The sequence below is a fragment of the Protopterus annectens genome, chromosome 11.part0 (genome assembly GCF_019279795.1).
Source record: "Protopterus annectens isolate FY-2018-M chromosome 11.part0, PAN1.0, whole genome shotgun sequence".
NCBI lineage: Eukaryota > Metazoa > Chordata > Ceratodontiformes > Protopteridae > Protopterus > Protopterus annectens.
Genome location: NC_056745.1, coordinates 383,204,381 through 383,221,621, shown reverse-complemented (window position 1 = coordinate 383,221,621; position 17,241 = coordinate 383,204,381).

The window sequence follows — 17,241 nt, the reverse complement described above, 5'->3', positions numbered from 1 at the left end:
GGGTTGGAGGGGAGAGGGGTTGTGTTGTTTAGCTAGAGATAGTATGGTTTGGGTGATGTGTGTGTTGAATGAGGTAGCAATATTTTCTGAGGAGTGAGGGATGTTTGGAGGAGGGGTACTGACTTTCCCTGAGTGGAGGATGGAGTCTATGGAGGACCAGAATTATTTGGGGCTGTGTTGTGAGGAGTCTAGGGCAGACTGGTAGTATTGGAATTTGTCCTGTTTTATTAGCTTTTGACTCTATTGCGTAGTTCTAGGAATTTCTATCTAGTTGAGGGGGTTTTGGTTTTGCGCCAGTGCTCCCAGGCTTTATCCCTGTTTTTCATTTCTGACTTAGTGGTTTTCTGTAGCCATGGGGAGGGTTGGGCTTTGGTTCTGGAAAGTCTTATGGGGTCATGGTAATTAAGGATGCTCAGGAAGGTAGTATTAAAAAATTCAACTGCGTCATCAAGACTGAGGTACTTTAGAGGAAGCCAGTTACATTCTTTGAGGGATGAGATGAATGTGAGTGGGTTCAAGTTTAGTTTTTTATGTATTTGATGGTAGATGACAGGTATTAGCTTGGTATAGGTATTTTTTGAGTAGGAATGTTGGGAAGTGATCACTGAGGCTATCTGATAAGCAGCCTGTTATATATGACTGGGGGCTCTTACTGACTAGTATCCAATCCAGGGTAGTGTGCTTGCTGGAGTTTTTATTTATCCTGGTTGGCTACTGGACTAGTTGGGTGAAGTCATGAAGGTTTACATGATGGGTTGGATGGTTGGCAGAACAGGATTGCCAGTCTATATTGAAATCACCTAAAATTATAGTTTCTTGGGGTAGATGGTGGGTAGACCAGCTGAGGAGGTTTTCTAGTGGATGGATGTTTTGACCAGGTGGGAAGTAGCATCCAATTATGTTGATGGTTTTGTTTTGGTTTATTTTGAGGTTGGTATATATTATTTCTTCATTGCCTATTTGTGGAGCTGATGATTTTAAGATCTGGATGTTTAGATGCTGTTTAAATATTATAGCTACACCGCCTCCTTTCTTGTTAAGCCGGTCTACTCTTAGTATGCCGTAACCTGTAGGGAGTATTTGCTCATTGGTAATGTGAGGTTTTAGCCAAGTTTCTGTCAGGATGACTATATCTGGGGAGTACAAGTCTATGGTGGCATGGAGTTCATGGACTTTGTTGGATATACTTCTAATATTTAGGCTTAGTAGAAGGAAGTCACTTGACTTTCTATTGGCTGTAATATGGGAGAAGTTGTGGTTTCTAGTCTGATTATGAGGATTGGGGTTGGATATGGTAGGGCCAGGGTTGGGGTGGATGTCTCCACTTAGGGCTAGTTTGATATGCATGAGGTTATTCATTTTATCAGTTTTTGAATGTGTTTGTTTATAAGGGAAACTTTATGATTGTGCTCTGTGGGTAATAGGTATGGTGGAAGGGTTACTATGTTAGGTTGTAGGGATGCTTTATGTTTGAATAATATAGTTGGTAGAATATGTGGGGGGTGCATAGGGATGGTTCTTGAGTTGGTAGGAGGGGAGCTGAGTGAGGGTGAGACATGAGTGGTGGTGTGAGTAGTAGTACAGTGGTAGTGGTTGAGTGGGGGAATGATGGAGCTTTGGTAGGATGTAAGATATGCAAGGAGAGTGCATGCAGTGAGCATAGGTAAGCTATGCTTGTACATGTTAGTTGAGGAGGTGTGATAGTAGTAAAACATGTTAGTTGAGGAGGTGTGATAGTAGGGAATTAGATGCATGGGCACTGGAGGGACTGGGTGGGGAAGATAGGAGTGAGTGGTCAATGCCAACACACATTTCCTAGGGGGAGGGAGGTAGCCTAGGCTCCCTGAAATAGCCGCATGAAGTGCCTGGTGAGCTATATGCTGTAAGAAGTATACTTCTTAAGTTGAGGTTTGACCATGTATGGAAGAGAGCATGCACTTTCTTAATGCAGGAAATCCAGAGCTTGCAAAGATATGCTTTGTTGTGGGAGGTGAGGCACACTCCCCAGCAGAAGTTTGATGCAATACTAGTGTGTTTTGACTCTTCACTAGTCTCAGGTATGGGCCAGATTGAGCCAAGGGAAGGCTATGGTGGATACAGCAGATCCAGTGAATTCACAGAGGAGCTGGTGCTGCAGTGAGAAAGGAAATAAACATTCCACTGAACAGCATGTCATTTATCGGTGACTGTGCTGGCCACTGGAACTTTACACAAACTAACTAGAGATATTACTGGGGTTTTGAAAGCATTTATAAATCAGATCCTACAAAGTTTCTCAAGAGTCTACTGTCAAATGCAGTGATGAATAGTCACATGCCTTGGATGCAGGCTGAGTGGACACCTGTGATGAGTGAATTCCACACTATATGCCATGTGCCAGGTAAACTGGGTACAATGTATGCCACAGACACTGAGATCCAGAAACCTTTCACTGATGATGTGACTGCCTGTGCAAATTTATTTCTTAAGTTATCAGGTGATGTCACTACACAGATGTGTGTGCTATCAGTCCCACAAAAATTGTGATGCCAACAGTTGGCACTCTTGTGCCAATTACCAGACCATTAAAGGTGGTCAAGGATCATGAGTGCACTCAGAACAGTGGGAATTTAAGTGAGAATAGGGATATGTACAGCAATCACACAGTCAGTATGTATATTTGTAACAAAGGTGTGGGTAACAGCCCCCAACATCATACCAGCTTATCCTTCAGAACCATAGTGTCATCACAGACACCGCAGTAGGTGGTATACAGGCATGCAAACAGGAGGGGATCATAACAAAAGTGAACATGTATTAGCTCACCTATAAAAGAGGTTGCATTGCCTAGGCAGCTGTGGGGGAACACTACAGCATACATCCACAAACCCTGTCAGGCATTTAGAGTGCATGTATACTATACAATCTTGTGCGCAGACTTGCATCCCACCTCCACAAGATGATCCTGCATGACTGCAGGGCCCACAGGATGATAGTCGACTACCTCCATCACCATCTATACTGAAATAGCCATCATCAGCATCAGCTGATCATTGTGTAGTAGTCTGTATATGTAGTTAATGTACTTTAAGCAATACTCCATGATAGACATATCTAAGTAAGCAGTAACATTCCCTCCATGGTGCACCCACATCCATGCCCCAGTGAATCCAAAAACGGAGTCATGTTTTACTAAGAGCAACAAACAGACATTATCTGTTAATTCTTGTCATTGCTATGAGGACCGTCTACTATCCCACAGCAGACCAAGGTCCTGGACCTCCTCCTTAGCGTTCTGCTTAATGACATTAAATTCTAGAATGTCTGTACTCCAGCTTCCATGCCCACGAATGACATTTACATCCAAGACCACCTCAACCCACCTGTACTGCCTCAGCTCTTGATTGCCATCTTGACCCATAAGAAGGGTGACATCTGTCTTGACCCCTAAGAAGGGTGACATCTGTGTAGTGTATATTAACAGTCACCTCAACCTCCTGCATGATAAAATTCATATTTGTTTTCTAGCCACTCACTGAAACACAGGTGACAAGACATAAAGTAATTGTTATAATGGCTAACTTCTTCCACATGCAGCCAAACAAATATGCAGGCCAATAAGAAAAGCAGGCCTAAGAAATATACATGGTAGTAAATGAAATGCTTAGCCACATTCTTTCAATTTATTTATTTAATAAAATCTGCTCTCCATACTCACAGACTGGACCTATTTTAGCTACAGCCCCATTAATACAGCAGGATCACAGCAAGAAACTGAGTTAAAGTTAAGGCTGATAGATAATGTGAAAATTACCAAACTGTGTTATGGGAAATCAAATCTAAAAATATTCACATATATAAAGTAACCAAATCGTGTGCAGCCTCATAAAAAATGTTTACTTACAGTCATGGAAAATGCAACTCCCACTCGCAGAACTGCTAGTTAAAATTTTGCGTGCGAGTGTGGAATGTGTTTACATCTGCGTTGGCACATGCGTGTGTGATGCCGGGTATTCCTTAAAGGAGAATACTCTGACACTGCGGATGTAAACACGTTCGACACTCACGAGTGGAGAGATTTTATTTTTTAAAAGCTTATTATTTTTTTCTGCCTTCAGGATGTGTGGGTTAACCAAAAGGGGGAGGCGCACCCCCTGCGCCAAAGCCTAAATCCGCCATTGCAATGTCCCCTTTGGTATGTACTTAACCAGGCATATCTAACAATTGGAACATCCACAGAGGTTCCTTACTAAAAGAATACAGTGCATAAGTAAAATGTCCTTTGCAGTCCACCTCTAGGCCCTATCCCTGAATTCTGTCTCCTACAGGCTTTTGAGGAAAGACCTATGCCTGGCATACAGGGCATTGGTCAGACCCCACTCTGATGGACCTCCTGCATATCCACAAAACAAGCAACACCAGAATTACCCACTCTAAAGACTTAACCCTTTCCTGTGATATAAATAGGACCTGCTGAAGAGATAGGTATGTATCCCAGGGACTACCGTGTCTATGGAACAGGATCCCCATCCATGTAAAGCAGAGTTCCTCCCTAACTCAATTCAAGTGCAACTTGGACAATTTAATGAGAAACGGGAAATTCATCCCTGGCTTGGCACCTATGTCTCTATTGGACACAGTTAACCTGTAAATGGCTCATCTCCCAAGCCCATGCTTGCACTTATCAAGGGTATTAGAACTTGTAAGCGATTTGAGATGCATGGCAAGGCTTAAAAAGGCCCTTGTGGTTGTTAGCCTAGTAAATGCCTATGAACCTATGAACCAAACTGACCAAGGGCAGTGGTTGAGGTATTTTACTTCTTTCTTCATTGGTAAGGCAATGCATGCTTTATTAAAATGTCTGTTGAAGATTGTTAGATTATGATAAAGACAAACAATGTTCATTTGAATACTTTATGGACTCCTAAGCATATAAAAAGAAATTCAAAGAGCACATAATGAAGGCAGATGCTAACATGAAGGATTATATTGCCAAAACAGGATCACAACATCATAGGAAATACAAGGCAATTGAGTCACAAGACCATTTATGCTTTGTCAATACCCAAACTAATGCTCTAACCACCTTCTCAAACAGGTAAAGCAGGTCAATCCCAGAGTACATTTGTGGATATTATAGAGTTGTCTAGGTTTCATATCAAGGATGCTAGGGTGTCATTTCATTTAAATTGCAGGTGAAGTCTGTTTCAAAGGTGGGGTAAACAATGTGTAAGAAATTGGTCTCTCCAGCACATTTTATTATGTGCTGTGGAGATTAAGTCCTTAGTTCTGATATTAGAGGAGATATTTAAGTTGCAGAGATACAAGGGGTCAAGGTAGATAGAGTCCCTAATGGTGCCTAATGCAAGGAATCAAGCCTTTCCTTGTAGCTCATGTTCTTCTGGCCAACAGTCTTGTTAGTCAGGAACCTTTAGGGACTTTCCAGTTACTTAATATACCTAGTAAGGTGCATCCTGATGAGGGAACTGCAATCAAAATTTAGTCTGAATAGGTTGCATACATTGGGATTATAACTTATTTTCATCTGGATGATATGTATTTAAAGGATTGTTGCATGACAGACAAATGAGAGGGAATACTTGACTCAGATTCCAAGATCCCTGACTACATTATCATTTTGGTGTGGGGCATTGACTATACTGTACATTGAGAGAGATAGTTGTTTAGCAACTGTAAGAATATTATACATTTCGGCATTTAAGTTAACCTTTTTTCTGTGCACCACTTATTTAATGGTATTAATTCTTGCCTGAATGGGTGTCAGACAGATTGAGAGATCTGACAATAATGCTTACTTTGTGGTCCTATGCAAACTTAGTTAACCAAAGATCCTGATTCCTGGTACTGAGATCAGAAATGTAGATGCAAAAAAAGGAACAGTCTCAGCACTGAGCCCTGGCACACATCACTGAACACCTTCATACATCCTGAGGAGGCACTCGTACGGTCATAAATGGGTGATTGGCTAGCAATTACTTTTATAGAAGGGTGAGTGGTTAGCACTTACTTTCATAAATGGGTGAATGACTAACACTCACTTTCATCACAGACGAATGTCTGGCACTTACTTTCATAGATGGGTGAATGGCTAGCACTTAACTTTCACAGACAGGTAAGTGACAATCACTTATTTTTTCAGGCAGATGAGTGACTAACACTCACTTTCATAGATGGGTGAGTGGTTAGCTCTTACTTTCATAGATGGGTGAGTGGCTGGCATTCACTTTCATACACAGGTGGGTGACTAACACTTACTTTCACAGACAAGTGAGTGGCTAGCACTTACTTTCATACATAGGTAAGTTGCTAGCACTTATGTTCATACACAGGTGAGTGGCTAGCACTTAATATCATAGATGGGTGAGTGGCTGGCATTTACTTTCATACACAGGTGAGTGACTAACACTTACTTTCACAGACAGGTGAGTGGGCATCATGCTACTACATTTGTAAGACCAGCAGTACTCTGCCTACAACATACAACATGAGATGGGGAGGAAGGTATAAACTATTTAGCAAACAGATCACAAATGCAAAAGACAGATGAGATTAGTACAAGGGAAACCACGGAGCATGCTAAACCATCACAGTAGGTTACATAGGAAAAGGAGAACACCAGTTAGCCATTCTAGTGCATGCTAGAGTCTTGAAGTCAATAGTCTTCAGTGTAACAAAGGGAATATGCACAGTGCCACTATCCACTGAGACAAGGTGAGGAACAAAGGTCATGAGAGGCAGCAAGCAGGACTAGAACTACATTAGGGGTAGGTTGTCTGGAGACAACCACTTCATCAGAATACTGGAAGTATCTCTACCTTATCCAGGTGCAGGGGAAAGAAACTTACTGAAGTGCTAAAGATTGACTATAAGGTAATTCTTTGTCTTTTTCTTCCATTGTGGTTGTGTGACTATGGTGTTAGTACATATATATCTATATCTATATCTGTGTGCGTGTGTGTGTGTGTGTGTGTGTGTGTGTGTGTGTGTGTGTGTGTGTGTGTGTGTGTGTGTGTATTGGATTGTTCTATGCTCCGATGATTAATTTCAAGTCTCCAATCTTTTTAATTACTTTCCTGAATGAAATTTTCAAAACACATGAAAAATGTATATAGTGCTGCAATTATTAGTTTTGAAACAGTGTTACAGACTGAAGCCTAGTAAAGTCATTGTACTGTAATACATTATATAGCACTAGAAGTGCTACATTGTAGCAGTTCAGTATTGTGCACTAGAAACCAAAACCTATAGACAATTCAGATAATTTTTAAGTACTTTGTAGTTTTAAGTCTACGGTGTTCTGTTTCCACACTGAAATACTGTAAGACATGGCAGCTATGTACTGATGCTGAGAATTCATACACTCAGAAGAACACACAAAGCTTCTCTTGGACTGGCAGTCATGTTTGGCAGCTTTTTCAAGAGGACAAACACTAGTCAGGTGTCATTAACTGTTCCATTTGAACATTCCAAACAGAATCATGCAACAAAACATAAAAAGTTATTAAGAATCATGGTTGGGGCTTGTGTAGCAGTCTTTATTTCACAGTGACAGCCCCCACCTCCAAAATCTCAGGCAGCAAAAATAAAAGCTACAATGTACATCCCAGTGTTCTGTCAATCTCCCAAATATTTGGTACTGCTGGTGATGGTCCTCATGCCTACTTCACCCTGTAACATGGGTTAGGAGTGCCAGTTCATACCATCTTCCTGGTGTCAGTACTTGTGGGAGTTATATGTGTCAGATATGGGATAGAAAGTTAAAACTGTATGATTTAAACAAATCTAGAAGCCCGTAATACAGCAAGACTTGTAACAGTTACAGAATGCAGATAAGAAGAATAGTGACATGCAGTTAAGACAAGAAAGAAAATAACAGACTGTCATCAGACTACAGCACTTATTTGTCTTAATAATGTAAACATCTGTTCATTTCCGTAAAGGGCTTGACCAGCTTTCCAAATGAGCACCATATAGTAAAGCTGAATTCTGGGAAAAACTATAAACAGAGCAGGATTTCAGAATTTAAGATGACTTGATTGTGTTTTTTCATTACCTACTAGCATAGTTTCCTTTCTCTGTATCTACCATAATTATACATTAATCACTTGGTTTTGGAACATGTTTTGATGTTCTCTAAACATTAAGCTTCACCTTGAAATATGGATGTAATAAAAGTTTACTGGCACGTCTGCTATCATGTGAATAGCATGGTGCTCTTTGTACAGGGACTAGGTGGCTTAACATGTGATCTTAGGTTTTAAAGGTCTCCGATATCACACAAACCCATGTTGATTCATTTAACAGGTTATGATGTTCTTTTACTTGTCTAGTTTTCACAAAAACTGAAAGATGTGACAGAACTACATATCAGCTTCTGTAGTCTCTCCCCTACATGAACCAATACATGCACATATATTATTTGTTCAGTAGAATACCAATCATATGACAACTGGGATGGTGTCCACAGGTACCAGTAACATTTATTGTACTATTATTTCTCCAAGCATTTACAAATATTATTCTAGAAACGTAATCTAAGTGACAAATTATTTTGCATTTTTGTGTAATAGGGATGTAGTTTGTGTGTGTGTGTGTGTGTGTGTGTGTGTGTGTGTGTGTGTGTGTGTGTGTGTGTGTGTGTGTGTGTGTGTGTGTGTGTGTGTGTGCGTGTGGGCAGGAAAAAATGCTATTTTTGAACCACCTCACTGACTTCAGAACTTAATTTCCCCTCTGCTGAAATCATTCAACTTTATCCCCTGTATTGCAATAACTAAGAAATATGAAAGACATAAAAAAATTGCCATCCCTACATTATCGAAAAAACAAATATATGTGTTAATTAAACTTTCATGAAATACAGTTATATTAATCAAACCAAGAAAATTTTATGCGGCATCCCTTTTATCTATAACAATGGAAATTTTGTCACAATGTGACTGATAACTTACACAGAATAAGAAATAAATAATATTAGAAGCACATCTTAATGTAACTTCTGCTATAAAGTAATATGACTGATGATGTATTGCCCCAGAAACAACCCCATTATATTCATCAAAAAAATGGCAATCTGCTGGGATGCATTTATCATATCAGAGATCAAACTCATGATAACAGTAATAGCTGAAAGAGTTTGGTGCATCTGTCATGCACATAGGTACAGTGTATAAGGCAGCCAGTAACTGATTAACATGAATGTCTGTCGATCTATCACCAGCGTGGTATGAGCAAGGTGGTGCTGTGAAGTAAACAGGCTTCAACAGTTAGTTTTAGCCTCATGTTTACTGCTGGCGAGAGCAAAATAGATTGTTTTGCTTTGTGTTTTGTTGGACAATAGTATGTAATTTGTCTTTATTATTCTTCCCCTTCATACCTCTCAGCTGTCCAGATTTTCACAGAATGTCCAGATTTCTTATTCCTACTTTTAGCCTGTTCCTCATAAACTCTGTGGTTTTCTGGCAAATCGCTGGGATGATCTGAGGACTGAAGTCACTAAATAATGCCTTGCATTTGAGTTTCAGATTTCATATCCTTCAGTAAAATGCATGCTAAGGCAGACCTTGGTATTCTAGCTACTTTTTAAGTTTACAAAAGCAACATTTAAAACCTGTACCTATTTTTGAGCCTTTGTCTCCCATTATGTCAGGCTTTGTCCCGATTACTTACACTAAGAGGTTGAGAGGTATGTTCCCCTTTTCAGCTTCCGGAACGTGAATGGAGTTAATGAGAGTGATCTCTTGTACTGATTTTTATCTAAAGCTCAGATCTATAGATTCTGAACAAAAATAAGCCACCGCTTTGCATTTCTTAAAAAAAAAAAAAAAAAAAAAAAGAAAGGAAAAGCTCATTACTATCGTCCAGAATAAATGTTGCAGGGAAACCTGACAATTTTGCAATTCCTCCAAGCTCCGTGGACTTGGAAGGATTACATGCTGATCACTAAAGTCAAGACATTTAGAAATGAAATGTCTAAGTACATTTTTACTTTTCTTCTTCGAGACAATGCAGTGTGTGCATTCTATAATGTGGCCTCCCTGACATCAAGAAAAGATTTAGCTTCTAATAAAGGCAATGTAATCATTAGCTTCCACAATTTCTGGCAGTTCTGTTTGTCAAATATTATTTTTCTCTGTCCTGTTTCTTGTATCATCAGTTTTGTTCTCTAGATCCATGGAAAATCTTCCTAATTCTTACAGGCTAGAGGAATAGTCCAGAATAACATAATTGTGTTGTAAAATGACTTATTGCTGATGTACAATTATATCATTCATTTGCTTTAACTGTCGTTCGTCACTAGAAGTGTCAAATTTTGTCATATGCAGGTCTGCCATGGCTTGCTGCATAATGATATTACTGCTACACAAATTCTAGCACTTTAATGTTTTCTTTTAGTAACTCTGCATTTATGGTCATTTACACAGCATGTGAATTGGTTTTATCTTAATAAAACAAGTAATGGATGACGGAGATGAGTTTTTGCTTCTGTCTCATGCACAAATTTATGTGCACCCACAACAAAAGCTGAATACTTATCTTACAGAAAATAATCTTCAAAAGAGCAGGCAGCATATGGTTAGTAGCCAGGAAAACCTTCTAAATTAAATTGAGGGAGATCTGATACAAACTTCAGCAAAGTCTTTGACTGTTTTCCCATGGGTAGATACTACATAAAGTGAGAAGGGTGAGCGTTAGTAAGAAATGTTACAGTGGGTAGTATATTGTCCAGGTAGAAGGGCATAGAAAGTAATGGCATGGAGTGACCTGTCCAAGAGGGGAGCTGAATCAGTAGTTTGCTGCAAGTTCTGATTCCAGTTTCCTGAAGCTTTAGTGCTCAGTGTTTATTGACCTGGACAATAGGACCATCTTCTCTGCAGGTGGCACCAAACTTAGATGAGTAAATGGAGGTAGAAGGGTTAGCCTGTAAAAAGACCTAAAGGACATCAACAGCCTAAAGACATCAGTTCCTCATCTCCTGAACCTGGAGTGCACTTTCCTCCATGAAACTGTTACCTTCACTGGCAGATATTAGCAAATTTTGAATCAATAGTTTCTCATCCTTTTGGGCATATCACTGCATTTCTGTGTCTGGCTATACATTGTGAATGGTTGGCATGAAATCAATCATTACATTCTTTAGAAATTTGACTGCCTGTTATCACATCATACAGCCTGTTACGTTTATGAAGTTTGGTCCAGGGAAAGCCAGCAAAGGAAATATTTCAATACCTGCTATTTCCCCTCCCAGTAGAGCAATAAACGTTTTTACTGAATCTCTGAATTTGTGATCCTCACTGCAAAGGTACAAGACAGCTCTATAGTTACAAATGAGCTACCAGATTGGCAAACCTCATACATCTGACTAAAAAAGTGAGTAGGGAGGGTTAATTTAGCTATAGTTTTCTTTTTATTCACAAAAGCAGCCGATTTAATCAGACTCTGCCAATGAACACAAAGGGGCCATGGAAATATATTTAGAAGATGATAAAGAACATAAATCAAAAGATGCAGTGGTTAAAACTGCACAAATATTCCTGAAATTCATAAGGAAGCCAGGGCTAATTGACAGCAGCTAAGGTTCAGTTTTGTATTTGGGAAGACATTATATGAGTCAAGACATAAGTTGGAGGATCAAATTAGAGGAGCTGAATAACAAAAAGGCCAGGGGGATACCAACTCTGTATCAATGGTACACCAGAAGCAATGTAAAACAACAGCCGTTAAGACCAGTAAGGAGAAAGGAATTTATATAACTGAATTTTCATGATAACAAATATGGATTTTTACTTTATTAAGTTTTTCAACAGGTACGTTGACTGCAGTGTAAAAAAGGTAATTACATATATCCAAAACTATAAATAACTATGATGACACTTAAATTTGTTAATGCAGCCAACAGTGTAGCTAGGGCGGGGCAGAGGGGCAACAGCCACAGGTGCAAAGTGTTAGGGGGGTTGCGATCAGCCAAGCCCTCATTCGTTAATGCAATATAATTTTTTAAAAGCCTTTAGAAAACAAGCAGAGCTAGGCCACCATGGAGGAACATTTATTGACTAATAAAACAATAAAATGGCGTAAAAATAGCACAGGCATAGAAACAGGGATAAGCACTTTTCACTCATTGAGCCTTCATCAGATTTTGCATTACTGCCAGTGCTCCTCCCCTTTGAAGCAAAACACAGCCAATTAAAATTTAAATTTACATTTTTATCTAGGACGTCTCCTCCTTTTCAACAGTGGCTTCAAAGGAATCATCCCGTTCAATCCAGGGAGAAAATCAGCCTGCAAATCAGTAATCCATCGGCTCTCCAAAACCTATGTTTTATTATATAAATCACCACTCCGAGGATTATCATGTACTAATTCTAATGCCATACATATAAACTTGTGTTGTACATTCTCTTGGGTATGTTTAGATAAAGCACTGGTGTTTTTTCTTAGTCTAATGTCACTGAGGTGACTTAGAATTCTATATTTGAACTGCCAGTTAGTCTCACCAACACAAAATCCATTACAAAGGGTTCAAATAGCTACATAAATAATGTTTTGGTGTTACAATCTGCATGGGGTTTTGGCTGATATAACCTTTTATTAACAGGATGTCTAAAAGAATTACTACTGTTAATTAAAGCACATTCCCTGCATTTCCTGCAAGGAAAAGTCCCATTCTTCAAGATTGTTTTCTTTGATGGAACCCCATCCTTATAACAGAGAAGTCTCTTCAAATTCATCTTATTTTTAAAACAACACTTCGGAACTTCACCCATTTTGTCCTTTATTTTGTCATCCATTGTTAGTATGCACCAATTCTTCTTAATATTCTCACAAACCTGTGAGACATCACTGCTATTTGTAAGCAGGCATCTTAGGCCACTTTTATTGCTGTTATCTTGCTGTGGTATGGGACAGGTTGGTTCTGATGTGGTATTCTCTGAAAAGTAAGGACATCCTCTTGTTCTTCTCATATTCCTAGTAGTCATGATGATAGGGAGAAGACTTCTTAGATGAATTTTAATTGGCTACTCTTTGCTTTAAAGGAGAGGAGTACTGGCAGTAATGCAGGATCTGATGAGGACTCTGTGAGTTAAAAGTGCTTATCCCTGTTTCTATGCCTGTGCTGTTGTTATGCTGTTTTATTGTTTTATTAGTCAGTAAATGTTTCTCCATAGTGGCCTAGCTCTGCTTGTTTTCTAAATATTTTTGTTTGGTTGAGTAGCCTTTAGTGATCTGGAGTTTGTATATATTTCTACATTTTTTTAAAGTAGGTATTGCGTTTGCAGTCAAACTTGAGTACTGTAGCATTCCATGTGTGGTCTCAGCTGTTTGCTACATTGTAGCAAACAGTCTTTTTTTTTAAACTAAAACCTGAGAGCTGTAATGCTCTAAGCAGGCAGGCTATAAACTGTAGCAAATGTTTGCTATAGTTTAAAAAGATTTTTTTAAAGCAAAACATGAGCATTGAAGCACTCCATATAGGCAAGTATAAACTGTAGCAAATGTTTACAAAGTTTGTAGCAAACAGTTTGCTATGGTTTAAAAGAAGAAATGCTATTTTTAATGAGATATAGTAATGGAGGGATGGGGGCAGGGCACAGAAACGGGACCGAAATGGCTTGAGTATGGGAGAGGGAGGTGTCATGCATCTGGCCACCTGATTTTTTTTTTTTGCAAGGGTACAGGGTGTCACATTAACTGTCATCATCCCTCTTGATTCAGCACCTCTATTCTCCCTTCTTCAGTAGTCATGCCTGACTGTCATAGGTCTTCTCTCTCACACAATTCATCTATCTATTGGCTTGACATTTTTGTTTCTTCTTGCTTTTTTCCTGTCTCTCGCAAATCGTCTTCACAGGATCATCTTTTACTTTCCTGCACATGTAACCAAACAACTATAATTTGTTCTCATTTACATTCTCTGTAATTGAGGCTACTTTAACTTCTCCTCTGACATCCTTATTTTTTCATATATCCCATGCTGTGCATCCTACCACCTGTCTCAGGCATTCCATCTCTATCACCTCTAGCTTCCTTAACTTCTGTGTCTTCACTGCTCAGGTTTTTATGCCACACAGCAGCATTAGGTACACAACTGTTTTGTACGGCTTACGTTTCAACTTATTTTACATTTCTCTATCACATACTCCCTGATACTTATGTGCCAGTTGGCTCCAGCATCTCTGATTCTAGTATTGACCATTATATCCAGACTTACCTTCTCCTCAACCACCTCTCCCAGATACTTGAATCTGTTACTCTGTTGCACTGTTTTTCTTTCTATCTCAATGGTCAGCTTCTACTGATTCCATTCATTTGTTTCCAGAACAATTATCTTATCTGTACTCATTTTCATCCTATATGCCTTCAGGTTTTCATTCCAATAACCTGTCATTTGCTGAAGTACCAGTTCAGAGTCTGCTAGTAGTGCCATGTCATTTGCCTACAGCAACTTTGCTGATCTGTCCCCTACAATCTTATTAATGTAGTCCATTAGCAGTATTTAGATCACTGGGCTGAGAGATGAAACCTAATATAAACCCATACCCATTAAGAACCCCTCTGCGATTCTAGACACTGTTCACACTTGTGTTTTTGGGTCCTTGTACATAGTCCGTACTAAATCTACTAATGTTACTGGGACCTTGAACCATCACAGAACTGTCCATATCAGCCTTTTTGGAACCATGTCATGTAATTTCAATAAGTCTAGCAGTGCCAAAATGAAATCTTTCCTCATCTTCTCCACTGTCTGGCTCGTTGCAAACATTAAGTCAGTTATGCTGCATCCTGATCTGAATCCTAATTGCTCCCCAGCATGTTCATGTAGTGTAACAGGAGTTTGATATCTCTGTACTATTCACAGCTGTGAATGTCCCTCTTGTTCTTGTACACTAACACTAGAGTGCTTATTCTCCAGTCATCTGGGATATGCCTTTCTTTCCATACTGTCATGAGTATCCTCAAAAGCTATTTCTCCCCTAACTGACTGCTGCTTTTTCCTGACTTCATTTTCCTTACTGCTGTTCTTCTAGGGTTGGTGGTTCTTCATCATTTATTGTACACTGCACATGAGACAGTTCAAGTTATGTGGGGTTTCCTTCATTGAGAAGCTGCTGGAAGCACTCTTTCCATCTGCCACTGATGTCTTCTGGGACGGTGAGCTGAATGTTGCTGCCAGCCCTTATAAATGATGACTGATAGCTATCTTCTCTATCTTTATGCCTTTGCCTTGTGACCTGATAATAGTTAATTTCTATCATCTGCTACACCATTTTCCAGAAGCATTTTCTCTAATACCCTTTTCTTTGCAATTGTGACTCTTCTCTTCACCTCTTTGTTAGCCAACCAGTATTTTTTAGCATGGTTCTGATATTTTGTCTGCCTTCCCTCCTGCACATTTTCTTTCTTTTGATAACTTGCAGGATGCATTCTACCTCCAGCTTTCCTTATTTTGTTATTTCTATACCTGTCTGGACCACATATCTTTTCCACAGTCTTCACATATGTTGCTTTGAGACACCACCATTCTTCTTCATCTCCACCTATAGCCTCTTTTTTTTTCTGAAGTTGCAGAACCTGAGTATTTCCTTCATCTCCTGCGCTTTGATCATAGACCCTTCTCTGACCACTGCGGGCAACTGACTGTGGCCATCACTTGTTTATGCTGGCAGGTCAACAGTTTTACTTGGGACGATTTTGCAATCTCTGATTCAACCCCATTGTCCTTTTCTTTCTAGGAGGAAGTCTACCTGAGTTGCATACTGACCACCTTTGTATGAGATCTGTGACTGTCTCTCACCATGTCTTTCTAATTTTTGGTCAACCATGTTTTGGCCACCATCAAGATATTTGCCAGACAGAAGTCTACACTGACCTCTGTTTTTTTATTCCTCTTGTTGTGAGACAGGCAGCCCTCATATCCTAATCTGTCTGTCCTGATATGGGCATTCTGGTCCACCATTCTCAACACTAACTCATTTTGTCCTACTTTATCTAGTAGGTCCTGCAGTTGCTGCTTAAATGTCCTCTCTTCCTCATCATCATGAACCTGCTATTAAGCAAGGGTTGAGGCTATGACTGCTACCTTTTCTTCACATTTGGATCGGATTGCTATAAGTCTGTCATGAATATTGATGACATTCTTTACTGCTTTCACAAGACTCTTCTCTCATCACAATTTATACACCATGTCCAGTCTGTCATCCCCATCTACAGTAGACTATGGATCCCTAGTCAAGTGACCTTGCTGCACTACCCTTCCACCCTTGTCTCCTGGAATAACAGACACCTCCTTGCCATCACATTGTCAACTTCCTAGCTGTGCATGTCAGTAAGCATATATTCAATGTAGCAAAGCTTAGTTCATTTTTGGCAGGTTGATTGGTTTTACATTGAGCTTTTGCCCAACAAAACAATCTTAGGTAATGCAGGCTAGGCAATTGGATACCGGTCACCTAATAGCTTATTGATCCAGGGCTGCTGCGCTTTCTGGTGAGCACACACTAGCCAATAGGGACTCATAGACTCTTCCTACCAATACCATGAGTCCCTTGTGCAGGTCAAAGTAGGTTGGGACCTCGACACACTTAACTTTGGCAAATAAGCTTGCCCATTTTTGGCTACATTAGTTGATATGAACAAATCAGCTACTGCCAATTGTTACATAGCTGAGTGACTAGACATGACTTAATATGCAGCCTGTGATCTATTTTTTCATATCTGTTAGATACTGTGCACCACAGCTGATGCCTAAAGTAGCTGGTCTACTCAACTCATCCCCAGACAGGCACCTCTTAAATCTGTAGTGTTGCTCACAACTCTGCTCAGTTTTGAGTTTAATCTGTTGGCGTACATTTTAAATTCAACTGGGAAGTTGAGTGTGAAACCAGTATTCCATCCTTGAGGTACATTGGAGTAGTAATAATGCAATAAAATTGCTAGAATAAGAAAATATTTAATAATAAGAGCAATAATGCAGAAAAAATAATGGTAGAAAGAAATACAAAACTGCTAAGAAAACAGTTCAGACATTGACACTAGATGGACAGGAGTTGAGGAAGCAGAAGAAGGCATCAAATACAGATGGAAGGAGGCAGCTTGGGTCTGGACATAAGGAAACACTTTCCCAAAATGAGGTTATGGAGGTAAAAACCATAGACTCTTTTAACAGGGCTTGGGATGGACAGTGAGAAGGGAATGCCAGAAAGGAGGATACAGCTGCATTAAAGTGCATCTGCTGTAACTGGG